Source organism: Chiloscyllium plagiosum, unplaced genomic scaffold (assembly GCF_037043375.1).
Source record: "Chiloscyllium plagiosum isolate Xiang-an unplaced genomic scaffold, Cpla_swu_hap1 HiC_scaffold_27, whole genome shotgun sequence".
NCBI lineage: Eukaryota > Metazoa > Chordata > Chondrichthyes > Orectolobiformes > Hemiscylliidae > Chiloscyllium > Chiloscyllium plagiosum.
Window position 1 is genome coordinate 58,473,546 of NW_028270165.1, and position 21,200 is coordinate 58,494,745.

The window sequence follows — 21,200 nt, forward strand, 5'->3', positions numbered from 1 at the left end:
TCAATATACACGTGGTCATGGTAGCAGAATCATATAATCCCTGCAGGCTATTTGACCCATCTAATTCACACCAAGCTTCCCACCAGACCAACTCACCTACCATATAGCTTTGCAGCTCCCCCTGACTTATTACTCTGAACTGCAGATTGTTGGACTGTGGGTAGAAACCGCAGCACCCAGAGGTAAACCATACACAAAGTCCACACAGACAGTCCCCAGAGGCTGGAATCAAACCCAGGTCCCTGGCAATATGAGGCAGCAGCACTAGCCACAGAATCACTGTGCTGCCCATAGCTTTGGGGTTCTGCTTTGTCTTTGTAGTTTCTGACTGGCTGTCTCGTCCTGACATTGTTGAACCACACCCACTGCAGCCTCCCTTTCCCACTTCTCCAGCCCTGAGCACGTTGGTTCCTGAATCCTGATGCCATCTGGCCTCCTGCTGCCAACTGCAGAGAACAGAGATGATGTCTGTCACTATTCTGTCCTTCTCAGAGGCTTATACTCCATCACACAGACAAACGTTACCAAGCATGCACACTTGCAAACACATACATATGGGTCGATGTGGTGAATTTGCATTTGCAGATACATTCGATGTGCGCTTTGAGCAGAAATCGGCAGGTAGTCAATCCATGTATTATTTTATAAATTCCTACTTTGGTAATAGAACCAGTCTGATTCAAGATTTGGATACAGACACATTCAAACTTCACACCTTTCATACATTGTGAGAGCTGAGATGTCACCTATTTTTATAAAACCTTAAGTCATCTCGAGACTGACTTAAAAATGTTCTGGGATTTATACATTAATGAAGCAAAACCTGCAACCCATTCTAAAAGATGAAAGACTTAACAGCAATCCAGGTTTTTTTCAATATATCATTTCTGTTGCATGACACTGTGATCTTTTGCTTTAAATTCTGTGTCTGATGATCGTGCTCCACAGCTACCTGATGAAGGAGCAGTGCTCTGGAAGCTAGTGCATCCAAATAAACCTGTTGGACTATATCTTGGTGCTTTTTAACTTAACTATGATTTTTAACTTTACCCACCCCAGTCCAACACTGGCTCCTCCAAGTCGTTTCTAGTGAACACGGCCCACACCCTTTACTACTGCCAGTAAACTTTACAATGCTGATGAAATAGTGCAGTACTCATTACAGACTGAAAAATGTACAATTTCTAATGATAGTAGCTACTCATTCACTGCTCCATTGATACACGACATTGGAAACTTAGTGCAGGAGGCTGAAAGAAATGAGCAGCTTTAAAACAAAAACCATTTGGAGCTCAAAGCTTTCAATGAGAACCTGAGCCTGACGTTAAGTTCAGGTAAACTTTACTGTGACCCAACTTTGTTACAGCTTCAGATTCCCCCCAGCAAAAAGGCATAGAAAAAGTAGGTTTTTTTTTAAAAACAGCTCACGGTCAAAGCGCACACACTCTCCACATCCAACACCGCCACCACCAACCCCTCCAACTCATTGCTCCTTCAATCCTCGTGAACTCGCTGGTGGCTCCGCAGGTTGAAGGAGCGGGTGAAACCCTTCCCACACTGAGAGCAGGTGAAGGGCTTCTCGCCTGTGTGGACCCGCTGGTGGTTCAGCAGGTTGGAGGAATTGCTAAAAGCCTTCCCACACACTGTGCAGGGGAACGGCCTCTCCCCTGTGTGGACCCGCTGATGGGTCAGCAGGTGGGAGGAACTGTTGAAGGCCTTCCCGCACTCGGGACAGCTGAAGGGTTTCTCCTGTGTGTGGACTCGCTGGTGGGTCAGCAGGTTAGAGGAATTGCTGAAGGCTTTCCCGCACTCTAAGCAGCTGAAAGGCCTTTCACCCGTGTGAACCCGTTGGTGGTTCAGCCTGTAGGAACTGCTGAAGGCCTTCCCACACTCGGGGCAGCTGAAGGGCCTTTCCCCGGTGTGGACCCGCCGGTGGGCCAGCAAGGCAGAGGAATAGCTGAAGGCCTTCCCACACTCCGGGCAGGAGAACGGCCTCTCCCCCGTGTGGACCCGCTGGTGCTTCAGCAGGTCAGAGGATTTGCTGAAGGCCTTCCCGCAGTCGGGACAGCTGAAGGGCCTTTCCCCTGTGTGGACCCGCCGGTGGGTCAGCAGGGCAGAGGAATCACCGAAGGCCTGTCCGCAGTCAGGGCAAGAGAATGGCCTCTCCCCGGTGTGGACCCGCTGGTGCTTCAGCAGGTCGGAGGAATTGCTGAAGGCCTTCCCACACTCGGAGCAGCTGAAGGTCCTCTCCCCTGCCTGGACCCGCTTGTGGGTTAGCAGGGTGGTGGAATTGCTGAAGGCCTTGCCGTACTCAGGGCAGCTGAATGGCCTCTCCCCTCTGTGGATCTGGTGGTGCTTTAGCAGGTCGGAGGATTTGCTGAAGGCCTTCCTATAGACTGGGCAGGAGAATGGCCTCTCCCCGGTGTGGCTGCGCTGATAAGCCTCTGGGGCAGACGGGGCACGAAAGCCTTTCCCACAGTTACCACACTTCCATGGTTTCTCCACAGTACGGGATTCCTCCGGTTTCTCCATGGCTGAAGCTTCAGCTGTACGCAAACACTTGTACAGCCCCTCCCCACTGTGAATTCCTGTTTTCAGGCCGTATAGCTGTTACACGCTCCACGCTCAGTGCGCTGCAACAGTAGGGTCTCTCATCCAGTCCCACTGATGCTGAAAAAGTACTCAAACAAGAACCAAAAAGCTTGTTTCCTTATCACAGAATCATAGTTGAAAATTGTTGCGGTCCTGATGGATTGGGTGACTGTCAGACATTGATGTCAGAGTCAAAAAGCGCAGCACTGGGAAAGCACAGCAGGTCCGGCAGCATCCGAGGAGCAGAGAGTCAATGTTTCCGGCATAACGCTTACACCTGTTCATTTTGAAACTTCTGTCTTCAGATCTTCAAATACGCTGCAAAAAGAAATTATAAAATTCATCACTGTCAGTGCAGGGTAGAAATTCAGAACAAGCAATTCTACTTTCTGCAGAATATTCTTTTCTTATTCCACAAAATTGAAAACACCATCCCACTCTCTCTCCCCCTCTGTTTTCACTCCACTCTAACTAATTCTTACGGGGCAACCAACAAGGTGACTTTGTCACTGTATAAGTTCAAAATTAATATGAAAGAAGTCTTCGATAAGCTGTTGGCACTTAGAAGTTGACAAGGCACTGGGACTCGATGAAATGTATCCAAGGATCTTGAAGAAAGGGACGACAGAAATTGTGGGAGCATTCGCCATAATTCAACAGTCTTCCATGGAATTGGAGGAAGTGACTGGAAAACTGCAACCATTGCAGCCTTGTTTAAGAAAGGTTGTAAATATATGCTCAGCAATTATAGGGCAGCCAGTTTAAATTTGGTGGAAAAGCAGAAATAGTTATTCGGGTCAAAATTTGTAGTCACACGGAGAAAGGTGGATTAGGAAGAGTCAGCGTGGGATTGCTGAAGGGAACATTGCATGAAACTAACTTGATGGTGTTTTTTGCAGAAGTTACAGGCTTGACGAGGATAACACCTCAGCTCTCCTCTTTGTTATCCATCCTGGCTGTCCTAGGGAGTCTGGTACACCTATAGCCTTTACGTAATGCTGAATTTGAGGGGATTAAAGCACCAAAGTGTGACTTCAAATTACTTGGCTACACGGGTTTTGCTATCATATCTCTCCCATAAAGGCTGACAGAACACGCTGTGTGCAGGAGTCTGCTGGGCACCACCTTCATAAATCAAAACGGAAAGAGGTATTGATTCAGCACCTCAGTAAATCTTGAGACAGTCTTGGCCCCTATGTACATGTTGGGAGGCATGCAAGGAGATGTTTATATTTTGCTTCTGTACTTAGAATTCATAAATTGAAGCCAGTGTACATTTTTAAAATCTTCAAGATTAAAAGTACAGAGGAGATCAATATTATACAACAATCCAACAACCCCGTCCCAAGACAACAGGCGCCTGACCCTCACAAAGCTGGCGGCCGGTTGCCCGGGCAACCCGAGAGCTCCTTCGCCGGTGAAGTAAACACTGGGCCTGTGGGGCTTCTATTGGAGGCCTGAGGCCTCCCCGTAGGAGTTTATAAACTCCCCAGTCTCCCTCCTCCCGCGGTTCCCAATCCTACCCTGTCTCACTGTCTCCTCTCCCCGGGGGCAGGAGCCAGGTCTTGGCGCTCGGGCCTGGCCACCTCCCCGGGATGTTCCTGAAACCTGGTCCTGTTCTGAAGGAGGATCCCCGGACCCGAAACACCTCCTCACATTCCTCCCGACACGAGCTGCCGGACCTGCTCAGCTTTTCCAGCGGCTCCTGTTCTTGCTCCTTCATCCGCCGGCGCCATTCCTCTCCCACACTCAGTAACACTGTCTTTGTCCCATTGCACATGCGCCAACTCAAAGGGGGCGGGGTTACCTCCTGGTGACGTCATCACCCGCCGAAGTGGCGCGGTCGGAGGAGTCCTCCAAGAATTCGGAGACAATGGCGGCGGGGCAATCGTTTTCCCCGCCCCCAGCCATTTGAAAGATGAGTTTCTTTTAAGTTTGAACGTATTTTCTTTCAATTTTCAGCAGTTATTCCAGACCTCTGGAAGGCTGAAGCATTGAGAAACTTTCAGACATAAACAAACGGATATGAATAAAATTCATAAAAATAGGTAAGGTAAATTGCGAAATAAACCCAGCACAAAATATCAAAAAGAATAGCAAGAGCTGGTATTGAAATGCTGAAGGGAACAGAATCGCTGAAGTAAATGTTGGTCCCTTGGAAGGTGAAACCGCTGAGTTAATGGGGGGAACACTGAAATAGCAGAGCTGCTAAATCAAAACTTTCCTCAGCTTTCACATTGGAGGACAGCAATACTATCCCCATTGGAACCGGCGAGTCAGAGGCTATCGAAAGGGTAGAACTTAAACAATCAACGTCGATAGGTACACTATCAGGATTGAGGGCAGACAGGTCCCCTGGGCCTAATGGTCCACATTCTAATGTACTAAAGGCAGTGGATACGTTAGTTACAATATTCCAAAATTCCTTGGACATAAATAAACTCAATGAATCTTTCTTAAGACTGGGATAGGTAGATTCTTGATTGTCAAGGTGATCAAAGTTTACGAAGAGGAAGCGCCAGAAAGGAGTTGACTTCAGCCGTGATTGGGTGACGGAGCAGACTTGCTGGGCTGAATGGCCTCTGATATCTTATGAATCCACTGGAGTGGAAAAATACTAATGTAACACCTGTATTCAAAAAGGGAGAGAAGCAATACGTGAGAAATTGCAGACCAGTTAGTTCAACAGCTGTTGATGGGAAGCTGTTAGAATCAATTATCAAGAAAGCAATATCAGGATGTTTGGAAAGTCAAAACTCTTTAGATAGCTCCTTTCAAACTACTACCGTTAAGAAGGTCAAGAGCAGCAGTTACATGGGAGACCATTACCTGCAAGTTCTGTTCAAAGACACTCACTATTGGAGCAGCACACTCATCTCAACATACAGAGATTACAAAGATAAAGATGGGAGAAACCATTGGAGAGATTTGAAGACTAAAATGAGAATTTTAAAATTTGGTTGTTGCTTGAATGGGTAACAGCACAGGTCAGTGGACACATGAGCCACAGAGGAATGAGAATTGTTGCCATGAAACAAGAGCAAAGTCTGAGATGATTTCAAGTTTACAGAAGGGCAAATGCGTAAAATTATTGATTGCAGCAGTGAAGTAGTCAAGCCTGGAGGTAAGGAAGGGACCAAAGATGATTCCGGCAGCAGCAGCTACTTTGAGAATGGGACAGGCTCGAATGAGATGACAGAGGCGGATACAGGAGGCTTTGTGCTGGCACAGGTCAGAAGCTACTCTCAGAATCCACTCTCAGAATCCAATGCAGCAAGTTATGAACAGCCTGGCTGAATCTGAGAGTTATAAGGGAGAGAGATGGAGGCTGAGGAATGAAGATGGATGCAAAAAATTGGAAACCAGTGGCTTCATTCTTCCCAGTGTTTAATTGGAGTGGATCCATCAATATGAAGAATCTCAGCAACCAGATTGGACCATGAAACTGGTGAGTTTTGAGAAGGTTTGTAGCTCAGGGTGAGGTTCTGGATGTAGGTTTGCTCGCTGAGCTGAAAGGTTCATTTTCCATCACTATACTCGGTAACATCTGTAGTGAGCCTCCAGATGAAGCACCAGTGGTGTAGCCCACTTTCTATTTAGATGTTTGGGTTTCTTTGGGTTGGTGATGTCATTTCCTGTGGTGGCATCATTTCGTATGGCAATGTCATTTCCTGTTCTTTTTCGGGGGGGGTGTAAATGGGATCCAAGTCAATGTATTTGTTGATAGAATTCTGGTTGGAATGCTATGCTTCTAAGAATTCTCATGCGTGTCTCTGTTTGGCTTGTCCTGGGGTGGATGTGTTGTGCCAGTCGAAGTGGTGTCCTTCCTCATGCATCTGTAAGGATACTAGGGATAGTGGGTGATGTCTTCTTGTGGCTAGTTGATGTTCATATATCCTAATAGCTAGTTTTCTGCCTGTTTGTCCAATGTAGGGAACACCACATCCATCCTCGGATAAGGGTCTGTTTCTGTGCTGTCTGACTTTAACTCTTCTTTTACTGGTCGTCACAACCATTTTCTTGCCTTCCCCAATACCCATCCAATTCATTGTTGTTTAAAATATCAGATGAACTCAGCCTTGAATGTATTCAGTGACCCCATACCTGCAGGAAGACATCCCCACTTCTGAACTCAGTTCCTCTTGCTAATATACCACTTGCCTTGCGCGTTGCTTGCTGCAGCTGTCTGACAATTGGCATTGATTGGTGTGGAAGAATATGTTGCTGGAAAAGCACAGCAGGTCAGGCAGCATCCAAGAAGCAGGAGAATCAGCCCAAAACGTCGATTCTCCCGCTCCTCTGATGCTGCCTGAACAGCTGTGCTTTTCCAGCAACACTCTCAACTCTGATCTCCAGCATCTGCAGACCTCAATTTCTCCTGGTGTGAAAAAACGCTGAGACCTCTTTGTCCATCCACACAACATTCCTGATGAAGGGCTTGTGCCTAAAACATCAACTCTCCTGCTCCTCGGATGCTGTCTGACCTGCTGTGCTTCCAGTGCCACATTTTTTGACTCTGATCTCCAGCTTCTGCCATCCCAATATATGATCATTTAAACAATGCTTTGTGCTGTTTTCTTTTTCCACAACACCGGCTATAACTTCACACTGAGGTAATGCATTTGCCATGTGTTTGCCAATTGAGACACAGACCTGGACCAACTTTTCCAGTCTGTCCCCTCCCTGGATTCCCTCCCTTTGCTTTAAGTCACAAATTGAACCCCAGCATGAAAAAAAGAGAATAGAAGAGGAGGAGGGGGTGGGGGGGTGGGGGGGGGGGGGGGGGGGGGGGGGGGGGGGGGGAGAGAGATCGCTGTGCTCACAGATGTTGGACAGAGGAAGTTCCAGTCTGTGGTGAAACTCAATCTTCATTCATAGAGAGAAGCAGCAGCAGCTTGAGAAGCTAATGGTCCACTTTCAGACAATAGAGAGGCTGTGTTTAACAAGAAGACTAGACTCCTACCGGTCCTCCAGTACTCCTCATTGGTCCATCAAAACAACATAGCGCCGTTTTTGCGGACAGCTACAAGCATGGGCGGTGTTTTTGCTGACACTGAGGAGCATGTGTGGTAGACTCTGTGGAGATGGAGTTACTGACAGTTTCTAACTATCCAAAGGCCAATGGGAGAAAAAAAGATAGAGCCTCAATGACCACCACACACACACACACACACACCTCTCCCACCCTTCCCCCCACCCCACCCCGGTAGCTCGACATATCAACATTTGCACCTCGCTATTTTTGCTAATAATTTTACTACACCTCTCATGATTTTGTATATCTCAATAAGGTCACCCCTCAACCTCCTCTGCTCTAGTGAAAGAAGTCTCAGTCTCCCCTTATAACTCAAATCCTCCAGTCCTGGCAAATCTTTTCCGAACCCTCTCCAATAGTATTCTTCCTATAACAGGACAAACTGTACTCAGTACTCCAATAGTGGCCTCACCATCATCCTGTATAACCTCAACATTATGTCCCAACTCCTATACTCAATGGTGTGAACAATGAAGGCAAGTGTGCTAAATGCCTTCTTAACCACCCAGTCTACCAATGATGCAACTTTCAAACTACTGTGTACCTGAACACCCCCAGATCTCTGTTCTACAATACAACCCAGGGCTCTCCCATTAACTGTACAAGTCCTGCACTTCTTTGTTTTAGCAAAATGCAAGCTCTCGCTTTTATCCATACCTCTCAAACACACACCCCAACACTCTCAACTCCTGAGGCTTATACTCCAACACACCCACACTTTACAAAGCATGGTACGCGCACTCTGATGCACAAGGTGCAAATTCACAATGGGGTGAATTTGCATTTGCAGAATTACATTTGCAGATACATGCAATTTCGCTCAAAAAAGCACACAATCTGCAGACAGTTCGTGCAGGCAGTCAATCCATGTAGTATTTTATAAATTCCTACTTCAGAAATGAAACCAGTCTGATTCAAGATTGGGATACAGACAGACTCAAACCTCACACCTGCCATACATTGTCTGAGCTGAGAAGTCACCTATTTTTATAAAACCTAAGTCATCATGAGATTGTAACTTAAAAGAAATTCTGAGATTTATACATTAAGGAAACCTGCAACCCATTCAAAAAGATGAAAGACCTAACAGCAATCTAGGTTTGTTCAATAGATCCTATCAGTTGCATGACACTGTGATCTTTTGCTATAAAATCTGTGTGCTATGATCCCGCTCCACAGCTACCTGATGAAGGAGCAGCACTCCGAACGCTAGTGCTTCCAAATAAATGAGTTGGACTATAACCTGGTGTTGCGTGATTTTTAACTTTATCCACCCCAGTTCAAGACCGGCTCCTCAAAACAGTTTCTAGCGAACACATCCCACACCTCCTAGTGCTGCCAGTAAACTTTACAATGCTGCTGAAACAATGCAGTATCTGCACTCCTGAAAAATGTACAATTTCTAATGATACAAGCTCCTCATTCACTGCTCCATCTGATACATGACATTGGAAACTTAGTGCAGGAAGCTGAAAGAAATGAGGAGCTTTAAAACAAAAACTACTTGGAGCTCACAGCTTTCAATGCGAGTCTGAGCCCAACGGTAAGTTCAGATAACCTTTATTATGACCCAACTTTGTTACAGCTTTAGATCCCCCTAGCAAAATGGCATAAAAAAAGTAACTGATTTTTTTAAACAACTCAAGGTCAAAACCCACACACTCCCCCCCACTTTCTTTACTATTGGTTAGCACCTAGTTGTCCCTTTGTAACTGGATCCTTGGTACAGCCTTAACGCATAGAAAGTATTGCTTAACTCAACAATTTCAATCCATACCCTGTATCCAAGTTAGTTTCTCCCTGTGAATGGGTGGGGGGAGCTGTGTAGAGACAACCACACTGCTGTAGGTCTGGAGTCAGTCATGCGGAGGCCAGACCAGGGAAACACTGCAGCTGGGACGACTATGTGAATCCTTTCCCCTAACAATAGTTTTCCTTCCCTAAAAAGGACATGAGTTAGTCAGATGGGAGTTTTCTTTGCCCCGAAAAATGGTTTCATCATTAAATACTGAACTCCAGGTTTCTGACCGAATTCCAATTCCGTCATCTTCCGTGGCAGGATTCGCCGGAACTGGGTTGTTAGTCCAGTTGATAATGTCACTAGGCTGTCATTCCTCCAACCCCCTGCGATGGCAAATGAACTCGCTGGTGCCTCCGCAGGAGGGAAGAGCAGGTGAAGGCCTTCCCGCACTCAAGGCAACTGAAGGGCCGCTCCCCCGTGTGGACCCGCCGGTGGGTCTGGAGATTAGAGGAATCGCTGAAGGCCTTCCCGCACTCAGGACAACTGAAGGGCCGCTCCCCTGTGTGGACCCGCCGGTGGGTCTGGAGATTGGAGGAATCGCTGAAGCCCTTCCCGCACTCAGGGCACCTGAAAGGCCACTCCCCCGTGTGGACCAGCTGATGTCTCAGCAGGGCAGAGGAATCGCTGAAAGCTTTCCAGGACTCGGGGCAGCTGAATGGCCTCTCCCCGGTGTGGAGCAGCTGGTGCTTCCGCAAGGTGCCCACTTGACTGAATCCCTTCCCACACTCGGGACAGCTGAAGGGCCTTTCCCGCGTGTGGACACGCCGGTGGGTCAGAAGGTGGGCGGAATTGCTGAAGGCCTTCCCGCATTCGGGGCAGGGGAATGGCCTCTCTCCTGTGTGGACCCGCTGGTGGGTCAGCAGGATGGAGGCCCGGGTAAAGCCCTTCCCGCACTCTGGGCACCTGAAGGGCCTCTCCCCTGTGTGGCGCCGCTGGTGCCTCAGCATGGAGGCGGCCTGGGTAAAGCCCTTCCTGCACTCAGGGCAGGAGAATGGCCTCTCCCCCGTGTGGACCAGCTGGTGCCTCAGCAGGGTGGAGGCCTGGGTAAAACCCTTCCTACACTCGGTGCAGGAGAATGGCCTCTCCCTGGTGTGACTGCGCTGATGAATCTCCAGGGCAGACGGGACACGGAAGCCTTTTCCACAGTCGCCACACTTCCACGGTTTCTCCACAGGGTGAGATTCCTCAGGATTCTCCATGGCCAAAGCTTCAGCTGCACACAAACACGTGTATAGCCACTCCCTGCCGTGAATTCCTCATTCCAGGCCGTATCACTCTTCCAGGCTCCACACTCAGTGCGGTTCAACAGTAGGATCTCTCATCCAGTCCCACTGATGCTGAAAATGTACTGAAACAGGAACCAAAAAGCTTTGCTCCTTCTCACAGAATCTAAGTTGAAAATTGCTGAGGTCCTAATGGATTGAGTGACTGTCAGATATTGATGTCATAGTGAGGATTGCAGATGCTGTCAGTGAGTCAAGAAGTGTGCTGGAAAAGCACATCAGGTCAGGCAACATCTGAGGAGCAGGAGAGTTGATGTTTTGGGCATAAGCCCTTCATCTGTTGATTTGAAACTTCTATCTTCAAATACTCTGTAAAAAGAGATTACAAATGTCATCACTGTCAGTCCAGAATAGAAACTCAGAACAAGCAATTCTACTTTCTGCAGAATATTCCCCAAAATTGAAAGCACCATCCCACTCTCTCTCTCTGTTCTCACTCCATTCTAGCTAATTCTGAAGGTACTGATTCAGGATCTTACAGGGGCAGAAAAGCAAAAATATCAAGACTGACATCTCTCTGAAGTTTGGATGACTCCACCTGAAAGTTAATATCTTCCATGACATTGGGATGCTGCTGAGAGCGAGCAGGTCTAATTTTGGGAAGCAAACAAAAATATTAATTCAGGGTGAACCTGCCATGCAGCTTCTTGAGGAACAACCAGATACAAAATGGTTAACACTCCCAGGAAGAGGGGAACAAAATGAGACATGAAGGCATTAACACTGACACCAGAGAGAATCTGAACATACAGATGTGGCAAACATTAGTGGAAAGCCAGAGTCATAGAGATATACAGCACAGAAACAGACACTTCAGCCAAAGTCTTCCAGATATCCTAAATTAATCTAGTTGCATTTGCCAGCACTTGGCCCATATGCTTCTTAACCTTTTCTATTCATACACCAATCCAGATGTTTTTACATGCTGTAAATGTACCAACCTCCATCGGGGGGGGGGGTGAGAGAGGAGGGACGGGGGGGGGGGGTGTGAGAGGAGGGACGGGGGGGGGTGTGAGAGGAGGGACGGGGGGGGTGTGAGAGGAGGGACGGGGGGGGTGTGAGAGAGAGTGGAGGGACGGAAGGGGGGTGGGGGAGGGACGGAAGGGGGGAGGGGGAGGGACGGAAGGGGGGAAGGGGAGGGACGGGGGGTGGGGAAGAGGAGGGACGGGGGGTGGGGAGGAGGAGGGACGGGGGGTGGGGAGGAGGATGGACGGGGGGTGGGGAGGAGGAGGGACGGGGGGGTGGGGAGGAGGAGGGACGGGGGGTGGGGAGGAGGAGGGACGGGGGGGTGGGGAGGAGGAGGGACGGGGGGGTGGGGAGGAGGAGGGACGGGGGGGTGGGGAGGAGGAGGGACGGGGGGGTGGGGAGGAGGAGGGACGGGGGGGTGGGGAGGAGGAGGGACGGGGGGTGGGGAGGAGGAGGGACGGGGGGTGGGGAGGAGGAGGGACGGGGGGTGGGGAGAGGAGGGACGGAGGGTGGGGAGACGGGGGGAGAGGAGAGTGGGGAGACGGGGGGAGAGGAGAGTGGGGAGACGGGGTGAGAGGAGAGTGGGGAGACGGGGGGAGAGGAGAGTGGGGAGACGGGAGGGGAGAGGAGAGTGGGGAGACGGGAGGGGAGAGGAGGGACGGGGGGGGAGAGGAGGGACGGGGGTGGGAGAGGAGGGACGGGGGCAGGGGAGAGGAGGGACGGGGGGGTGGGGAGGAGGAGGGACGGGGGGTGGGGAGGAGGAGGGACGGGGGGTGGGGAGGAGGAGGGACGGGGGGTGGGGAGAGGAGGGACGGAGGGTGGGGAGACGGGGGGAGAGGAGAGTGGGGAGACGGGGGGAGAGGAGAGTGGGGAGACGGGGGGAGAGGAGAGTGGGGAGACGGGGGGAGAGGAGAGTGGGGAGACGGGAGGGGAGAGGAGAGTGGGGAGACGGGAGGGGAGAGGAGGGACGGGGGGGAGAGGAGGGACGGGGGGGGAGAGGAGGGACTGGGGGGGGAGAGGAGGGACGGGGGGAGAGGAGGGACGGGGGGGGAGAGGAGGGACGGGGGGGGGAGAGGAGGGACGGGGGGGGAGAGGAGGGACGGGGGGGGAGAGGAGGGACGGGGAGGGGGAGAGGAGGGACGGGGGGGGGGGAGAGGAGGGACGGGGGGGTGGAGAGGAGGGACGGGGGGGGGGAGAGGAGGGACGGGGGGGGAGAGGAGGGACGGGGGGGTGAGGAGGGACGGGGGGGGAGAGGAGGGACGGGGGGGGGAGAGGAGGGACGGGGGGGGAGAGGAGGGACGGGGGGGGGAGAGGAGGGACGGGGGGGAGAGGAGGGACGGGGGGGGAGAGGAGGGACGGGGGGGAGAGGAGGGACGGGGGGGGAGAGGAGGGACGGGGGGGAGAGGAGGGACGGGGGGGGGGAGGAGGGACGGGGGGGGGAGGGACGTGCGGAGGGCAGACGTAGAGGGGATATGTTTAGGGTGAGAGGGGAAAGATATAAAAGAGACCTAAGGGGCAACCTTTTCACATAGAGGGTGGTACATGTACGGAATGAGCTGCAAGAGGAAGAGGTGGAGGCTTGTACAATTGCAACATTTGAAAGGGATCTGGATGGAATATATGAATAGCAAGAGTTTGGAGGGATATGGGCTGGGTGTGAGAAGGTGGGACTAGATAGGTTGGGATATCTAGTCGGCATGGACAAGTTGGATTGCAGGGTCTGTTTCTGTGCTGTACATCTCTACGACTCTATTTCAGCTCAGACAATGCATGAAAGGTGTGAGATCAGAGCCTGTCTGTATCCTAACCTTGAGTCAGGCTGGTTCTATTTTCAAAAGTTGAATTTACATAATACTACATGTATTGACTGCCTGGAGATTGTTCATTTTAGGAGCAAAATAGAATGTATCGGCAAATATAATGCTGCAAATATAAATTCACTGCCATGGACTTGTGTGTACACACACACGCATGAGAGAAATAAAAAATCTATTTCTGTGCTGCATATCACACAGACATTGAGATAACAGATGCTTTATTTTTGTGGTTGTAAATGTTGTTGTAAATTATAGCTGGGTACTAATAGTTAGATGGAAGGGACAGAATTCCTCAAAATAGGGCACTATAAGAATCCTGAGAGAACCCTATTCTGGTTTACTTACTAGTGAAGAAACATTAAGCACGAGTATCTATTTATTTCTAATTTTGATTCGTTTTTCTTGTTTGATTCCCTGCTATGACAACACTGTATCTGGATGGTTGACAGGCTGAGAGATGGTGGGTTGGGTCTCAATTGACTCAATGTTTTATTGTTCCAAATGGTGTAAAAATGGGGGTCAAAGCTTCAGCAGAAATCCAGCAGAGCTGACAGACCAACATCTTACTCTAAGCGAACAGGGAGATCAACAGAGGACAGAGAAATCAGGACCTGAAATCTGAGCTGACACCAGACTACCCTGTGATCAATGCTTTGATTAGCAGTGCCAACCCTCTACCTTTACCTAGCTTCCCATTTGACTACCCCCTCAATATTCAGGATCCAATCCTTGTCATCCTGAAGCTGGGTTCGCCATGGGAAATGCAGGGTTATAGTTCCATAATAATAAAAGCAGGAGTAGGCCATTTGTCCTGTCAGGCCTACTCTGCCATTCATTAAGATCATCACACCATCGCAGCTCCTCCTCCCTGCATTGTCAAAGCTACCCTTAATTCACCAACCATGCAAAAACCCATCCAACTGTGTCTTCAATATACTGAAGTGGCCTCTACTGCTTCATTGGGTAGAGAATTCCATAGATTCACTACTCTCCAGGAAAAACAGTTCCTCCTAATCTTTGTTTGAAAGCTACTCCCCCTAATCTTGAGGTCTAGTCTCACCCAACAGCAGAAATGACTGGATAGGGAAGGGCTGCATCCCCAAAGTGCAATGAATTCCCACTTTCCCCCAAAATCCCAGATGTACTCACTCAGTTGTTTGCTCATAAATGAAAGATTTCACTGTTACAACTTCTGCTCCTAGTCAGGGCAAAACATCTTTGACAGCTGCTCTGAAAGTCCAGTCTTCACAACCACACTTGTGAACCATTCTCCTCTCACCTCAAATATGCACAGTCTACTTTTGGACTGCACCATCCTGGGGAAAAGATCTTGGGTATTCACCCTATCCATGCCTGTTACAAACGTCAATAAGGTTACCCCTCAGTCTCTGATGCTCCAGGGAACATATCCCTGGCCTATTCTCCCTCCCCCAGTAGTTTAAATCCTCCAAGTCTGGCAACAACCTTGTAAATCTTTTCCAACCTCTTTCAAAGTTTCACAACATCTTTCCTATATCAAGGAGACTAGAATTGAATGCAGTGTTCCAAAAGTGGCCCAACCAATTTCGTGGACAGCGGCCACATGACCTCCCAACTCGCATTCTCAATGCTCTGACCAAGAAAGGAAAGCATACTGAATGCCTTCTTTACTATCCTAGCTACCTGTGACTCCACTTTCAAGGAATTATGAACCTGCACTCCAAGGTCTTTGTTCAGCAACACTCCCCTTAACTGTGCCAGTTCTGCCTGGATTGCTTGACCAAAATGCAACTCCTCACATTTGTCTAAATTAAACTCCATCTCCCACTCCTCGGCCCAATGACCCATCTGCTAAATTCCCATTTATAGCAAACTCTCTTATTCCCTCGAAGCTGAAAATCTCCATCCCACACACACTCCCTCCATTCTCACTTTGCTGAACCTAATTCCTGCTGCATCTCACCCTGACGGGTCTGGTTCATGCTGATACACAGTCCCACACTCTAATTGAAACATACAGAACACTGAATGGCATGGACAGACTGGATGTTGGGAAGATGTTTCCATTGGTAGGAGAGACAAGAACCTGAAGGCACAGCCTTAGAGTAAAGGGAAGGCCTTTTGGAACAGAGATAAGGAGAAACTTCTTCAACCAGAGAGTGGTGAATCTTTGGAATTCATTGCAAGAAGGCTGCAAAGGACAGGTCATTGAGAATATTTAAGACGGAGGTAGACCGGTTCTTGAGTATCAAGGGGATCAAGGGTTACGGGGAGAAAGCAGGAGAATGGGGCTGAGAAACTTATCAGCTGCGATTGTGTGCTATCAGCAGACCTGATGGGCTGAATGGCCTAATCTCAGCTCCTATGTCTTATGGTCTCTTGCTGTCCTGGACACAGAGGGTGAGAATTGGGAGCAGGACTAGGACATTTGGTCTTTCGTGCCTGGACCAGTATTGCACAGATCATAACTGGATATGAATATACCTACATTTTGATGGACAGGCTGGGACATTTTTCATTGAAGCATAGGAGGTTGAGAGGTGACCTTACTGAGGTTGATTAAATCATGACAGATATAGCTAACATGAATGGCAGGTGTCCTTTCCCTTGTGTGGGAGTTTCAAGATTAGGGAGCAAATTTTGAAGGAGAGAGGAGAAAGATTTGAAAGACATGAGGGACATTATTTTTCATTTTACACAGAGTGGTTCGCGTGTGGAATGAATGTCCAGAGGAAGTGGTGCAGTTATAGCATTTAAAGGACATTTGGATAAGTATCTGAATAGGAAAGATTCAGAGGATATGGACCAAATACTGGCAAGTGGGACTAGTTTAGTTTGAGAACATAGTCAGCATGGACTAGTTGGACTGAAGGGGCTGTTTCTGTGCTGTCTGACACTGTAACTGTTCTATGCTGGTCTTGAAACCATTTTCTTAATATCCCCCATAAACATCCATTTCATTGTTGTTCAAAATATCACATGAACTCAGCAGTGAATACGTTCAATGACCCCCCCTAACTGCAGGAAGACATCCCCACTTCTGAACTCAATTCCTCTTGCTAATATACCACTTGCCTTGCTGATAGCTTGCTGCACCTGTCCGACAACTGGCAGTGACTGGTGCAGAAGGACACTGAGGTCCCATTGTACATCTACACATCATTGTTGATGAAGGGCTTGTGCCCAAAACATCAACTCTCATGCTGCCTGACTAGCTGTACTTTTAGGAGAAAGTGAGGACTGCAGATGCTGGAGATCAGAGCTGAAAATATGTTGGTGGAAAAGTGCAGCAAGTCAGGCAGCATCCAAGGAGCATGAGAATCGACGTTTCGGACATGAGCCCTTCTTCAGGAATGAGGAAAGTGTGGCAAGCAGGCTAAGATAAAAGGTAGGGAGGAGGGACTTGGGGGAGGGGTGTTGGAAATGCGATAGGTAGAAGGATGTCAAGGTGAGGGTGATAGGCCGGAGTGGGGGTGGAGTCGGAGAGGTCAGGAAGAAGATTGCAGGTTAGAAAGGTGGTGCTGAGTTTGAGGTTTGGGACTGAGACAAGGTGGGGGGAGGTGAAATGAGGAAACTGGAGAAATCTGAGGTCATCCCTTGCGGTTGGAGGGTTCCTAGGCGGAAGATGAGGCGCTCTTCCTCCAGCCGTCATGTTGCCATGGTCTGGCGATGGAGGAGTCCAAGGACCTGCATGTCCTTGGTGAAGTGGGAGGGGGAGTTGAAGTGTTGAGCCACGGGGTGGTTGGGTTGGTTGGTCCGGGTGTCCTAGAGGTGATCTCTGAAACGTTCTGCAAGTAGGCGGCCTGTCTCCCCAATGTTAAGGAGGCCACATCGGGTGCAGCGGATGCAGTAAATGATGTGTGTGGAGGTGCCGGTGAATTTGTGGTGGATATGGAAGGATCCCTTGGGGCCTTGGAGGGAAGTAAGGGGGGGGGGGGGGGAAGGTGTGGGCTGAAAATGTGTTGCTGGAAAAGCACAGCAGGTCAGGCAGCATCCAAGGAGCAGGAGAATCGACGTTTTGGGCATGAGCTCTTCTTCAGGAATCTGAAGGTGTGGGTGCAAGTTTTGCATTTCTTGCGGTTGCAGGGAAAGGTGCCGGGAGTGGAGGTTGGGTTGGTGGGGGCTGTGGACCTGACGAGGGAGTCACGGAGGGAGTGGTCTTTTCGGAACGCTGATAGGGGAGGGGAGGGAAACATATTCCTGGTGATGGGGTCCGTTTGGAGGTGGCAGAAATGACGACGGATGATACGATGTATATGGAGGTTGGTGGGGTGGTAGGTGAGGACCAGTGGGGTTCTGGGCTGGTAGCGATTGGAGGGACGGGGCTCAAGGGTGGAGGAGCGGGAAGTGGAGGAGATGCGGTGGAGAGCATCGTCGATCATGTCTGGGGGGAAATTGCTGTCTTTGAAGAAGGAGGCCATCTGAGTTGTTCGGTATTGGAACTGGTTCTCCTGGGAGCAGATGCGGCGGAGACGAAGAAATTAGGAATATGGGTGCGACTCTGATCCTCAGCATCTGCAATCCTCACTTTCTCCACATCCCAATGTATCACATTTAAAAACGCACCTCCTTTCTGCTTTTGTTTTGCCACAGCAAAGGCTATAGCTTCACATTGAGGTACTGCATTTGCCATGTGTTTGCCAACTGAGACACAGACCTGGTCCAACATTTCCTGAGTCTGTCTCCACCCCAGAGAATCACTCCCTTTCCTTTCAGCTGCTGCAAATCAACACTATATGAACAGGGATATCGGCTGGGTGCTGGCAAACGGGACTAGATTAGGTTGCAATATCTGGCCGACATGAACGAGTTGGACCGAAGGGTCTGTTTCCGTACTATCCATCTCTATGACTATAATTGAACACCAAAATGAAAACTAAATGGAATAGGGGGTGAGAAAAGAAAGTGCTGTACTCACAGATGTTGGACAGAAGAAGCAAGTTACAGTCTGGGCTGAAGCTCAATCTTCACAGCAGCTACAGAAGCTTATGGTCCTCCTTCTGCATTCAGACAATAGGGGTGCTCTAACTGGCAGGAGGACCAATCTCCATCCGGTCCTCCAGGCTTTACCATTGGTCCATCAAAAGGAAGTCGCGTGCCGTTCTTCGGACTTCAAGGAGCATGCGTACTACTTTGCTGACACCGGTGAGCATGCGCCTTCCTCGCTGACACCTCGGAGCATGCGCAGTGTGCGCTTTGGTGACTACTGTTACTGAGAGATGTGAAGGATCTAAAGGCCAAAAGGAGAAAAAACGGCTGGAGCCACAATTTTATTTTTCCCTGTAGCTCGACGTTGTATTCTTTTTGCATTTTGTCTGGCTGCTCAACTTTTGTAAGTCTTTTCACCAGGGCAGATTAGTTGTAAACTGGAGGGCATCGTTTTAAGGTGAGGGGAGAAAGATTTAAAATGGTCCGAAGAAGCAACTTTTTCGCACAGAGGGTGGTGTGTGTACGGAATGAACTGCCAGACGAAGTGGTGGAGGCTGGTGCATTTACAATGTTTAATAGGAATCTGGATGGGTATATGAATAGGAAGGGTTTAGAGGGATATGGTTAGGTTCGGATATGATTAGATTAGATTAGATTCCCTACAGTGTGGAAACTGGCCCTTCAGCCCAACCAGTCCACACCAACCCTCCGAAGAGTAACCCACCCAGACCCATTTCTCTCTGACTAATGCACCTAACACTATGGGCAATTTAACATGGACTATTTACCTGGCCTGCACATTTTTGTACTGTGGGAGGAAACCGGAGCACTCTGAGGAAACCCACGCAGACGCGGACAACATGCAAATTCCACACTGGCAGTCACCAGAGCCTGGAATCGAACCTGGAACTTTGGTGCTATGAAGCAGCAGTGCTAACTACTGAGCCACCGTGCCGTCATTCAAGTAAATTTCTGCCCGGGGGGAGGAGGGACAGTCAAGAGTCAACCATACTGCTACATGTAGGCCAGACTGGGTAAAGAATGCAGCTAGGACAACTGAGTGAATCCTTTCCCACAACGGCAATTTCCTTCCCTAAAAAGGATATGAGTGAATCAGATGTCTTTCCCTCCCTACCAATTCTGAATTCAAGACTTCTGACCGAATTCCAATTCCGCCATCTGCCGTGGCAGGATTCGAACCCATGAGTCCCCAGAACTGGGTTGATCGTCCAGTTGATAATGGCATTCAGCTGTCACTCCTTCAATTGCCCTGCGATGGCACATGAACTCACTGGTGCCTCTGCAGGTGGGAGGAACTGGTGAAGCCCTTCTTGCACTGACAGCAGGTGAATGGCCTCTCCCTGGTGTGGATTCGCTGGCGTGTCCACAGGGTTGCACATCTGACTGAATCCATTCCCACACTCCAGGCAGGTGAATGGTCTCTCCCCAGTGTGGACCTGCTGGTGCATTAGTAAGGTGGAAGAATCGACAAATCCTTCCTGCACACACAGCAGGTGAACAGTCTCTGGTGGTGTGGTTTTGATCCCCCAAGCTGAGTAAATCATTAAAGTGCCTTTCACAGTCAGTGCCCTGAATCTTCCTCACTTGCGTATCTGTGTCTCAATGTTCTTCCTGCTACACCAGTATCCAAAATCTCTCACGCAGACAAAAACAAACATTTCTTCTCGATTGGTATGGGTGCTGATATTCTAGTCCCAATGAATCAAGTGGCTATGTCAAAAGTCGATGTTTCAGATTTCTTTCCGTATGTCTTCCTGCAAAAAAAAACAAATTGCAAAATAAGTGATCATGGTCAGTACAGTTAAAGAAACATAACATTGGTGGCAATTCTTGTAGATTGCCAGATGCCTGATGATCACATATTATCCAGGACACAAACCTGAAAACCCTCATGCAGCCAGATAGCCCTAAGTGTATATGGAGAACTTCCTAAAGGAGCCAATAGGAGCTACGGTGACAGGTACTGATATTCCATGCTCCAAACAGCTCGTCTGTCATTGGCCAGCTGCCTGGAATCACACAAGACTATTGTTCAGGAATGTAATATTAAACAAATTTAGCTTAAATCTTTCATCTTTTCAAAAGATGAATTAGTTTTGGTTCCTTCATATGTAAATCCCAGAACTTTTTAAAAAGTTACATTCTCAAGATAGCTTTAACAATAGATGCCATCTCAGCTCAGATAATGCATTGAAAGTATGAGGTTAAAGTCTGTGACCCAATATTTCTATCCTACCCATGCCCTTCATGATTTTATAATCCCTATAAGGTCACCCCTCAGCCTCCAATGCTCCAGGGAAAACAGCTCCAGACTTTTCAGCCTCTCAATATAGCTCAAATCCTCCAACCTTGGTTACATCCTTGTAAATCTTTTCTGAATCCTTTCAAGTTTTACAACATTCTTCCAATAAGAAGGAGACCAGAATTGCATGCAATATTCAAAAAGTGGCCTAACCAACATCCTGTACAGCCGCAACACGACCTCCCAACTCCTATACTGAATGCTCTGACCAAAAATGGAAGGCATACCAAACATGTTCTTCACTATCTTATCTACCTGTTTCAAAGGGAGACTCCCTTCCTCTGGGCAACATCTGGGAACAAAGCAATGTCTCCCTCTTTCCATTCCTTATCCTGGGGGGAGGGGGGGGGTTTGGATTCGCCCACACTGGGGAAACAGCATCAGTATTCACCCTATCCATACCACTCATGATTTTGTAACCTCTATAAAGGTCACCCCTCAACCTTTGATGCTTCAGAGAAAACCAGTCCCAGCC

The 21,200-nt window shown here is 48.9% G+C and overlaps 1 pseudogene across 1 annotated transcript in view; it reads right to left on the minus strand.

Annotated features, from left to right (window-relative positions):
- The window catches only part of LOC148144267 (uncharacterized), a 46,630-nt pseudogene extending 42,283 nt beyond the window's left edge, over positions 1 to 4,347 (minus strand). Inside the window, exons 1-2 of the transcript XR_015751675.1 lie at positions 4,116 to 4,347; positions 1,510 to 2,910 (exon numbers count right to left, since the gene is read on the minus strand). The product of XR_015751675.1 is annotated as an uncharacterized LOC148144267 (transcript). The remainder of the gene's footprint in view (positions 1 to 1,509; positions 2,911 to 4,115) is intronic.
- Positions 4,348 to 21,200: the final 16,853 nt, after the last annotated feature.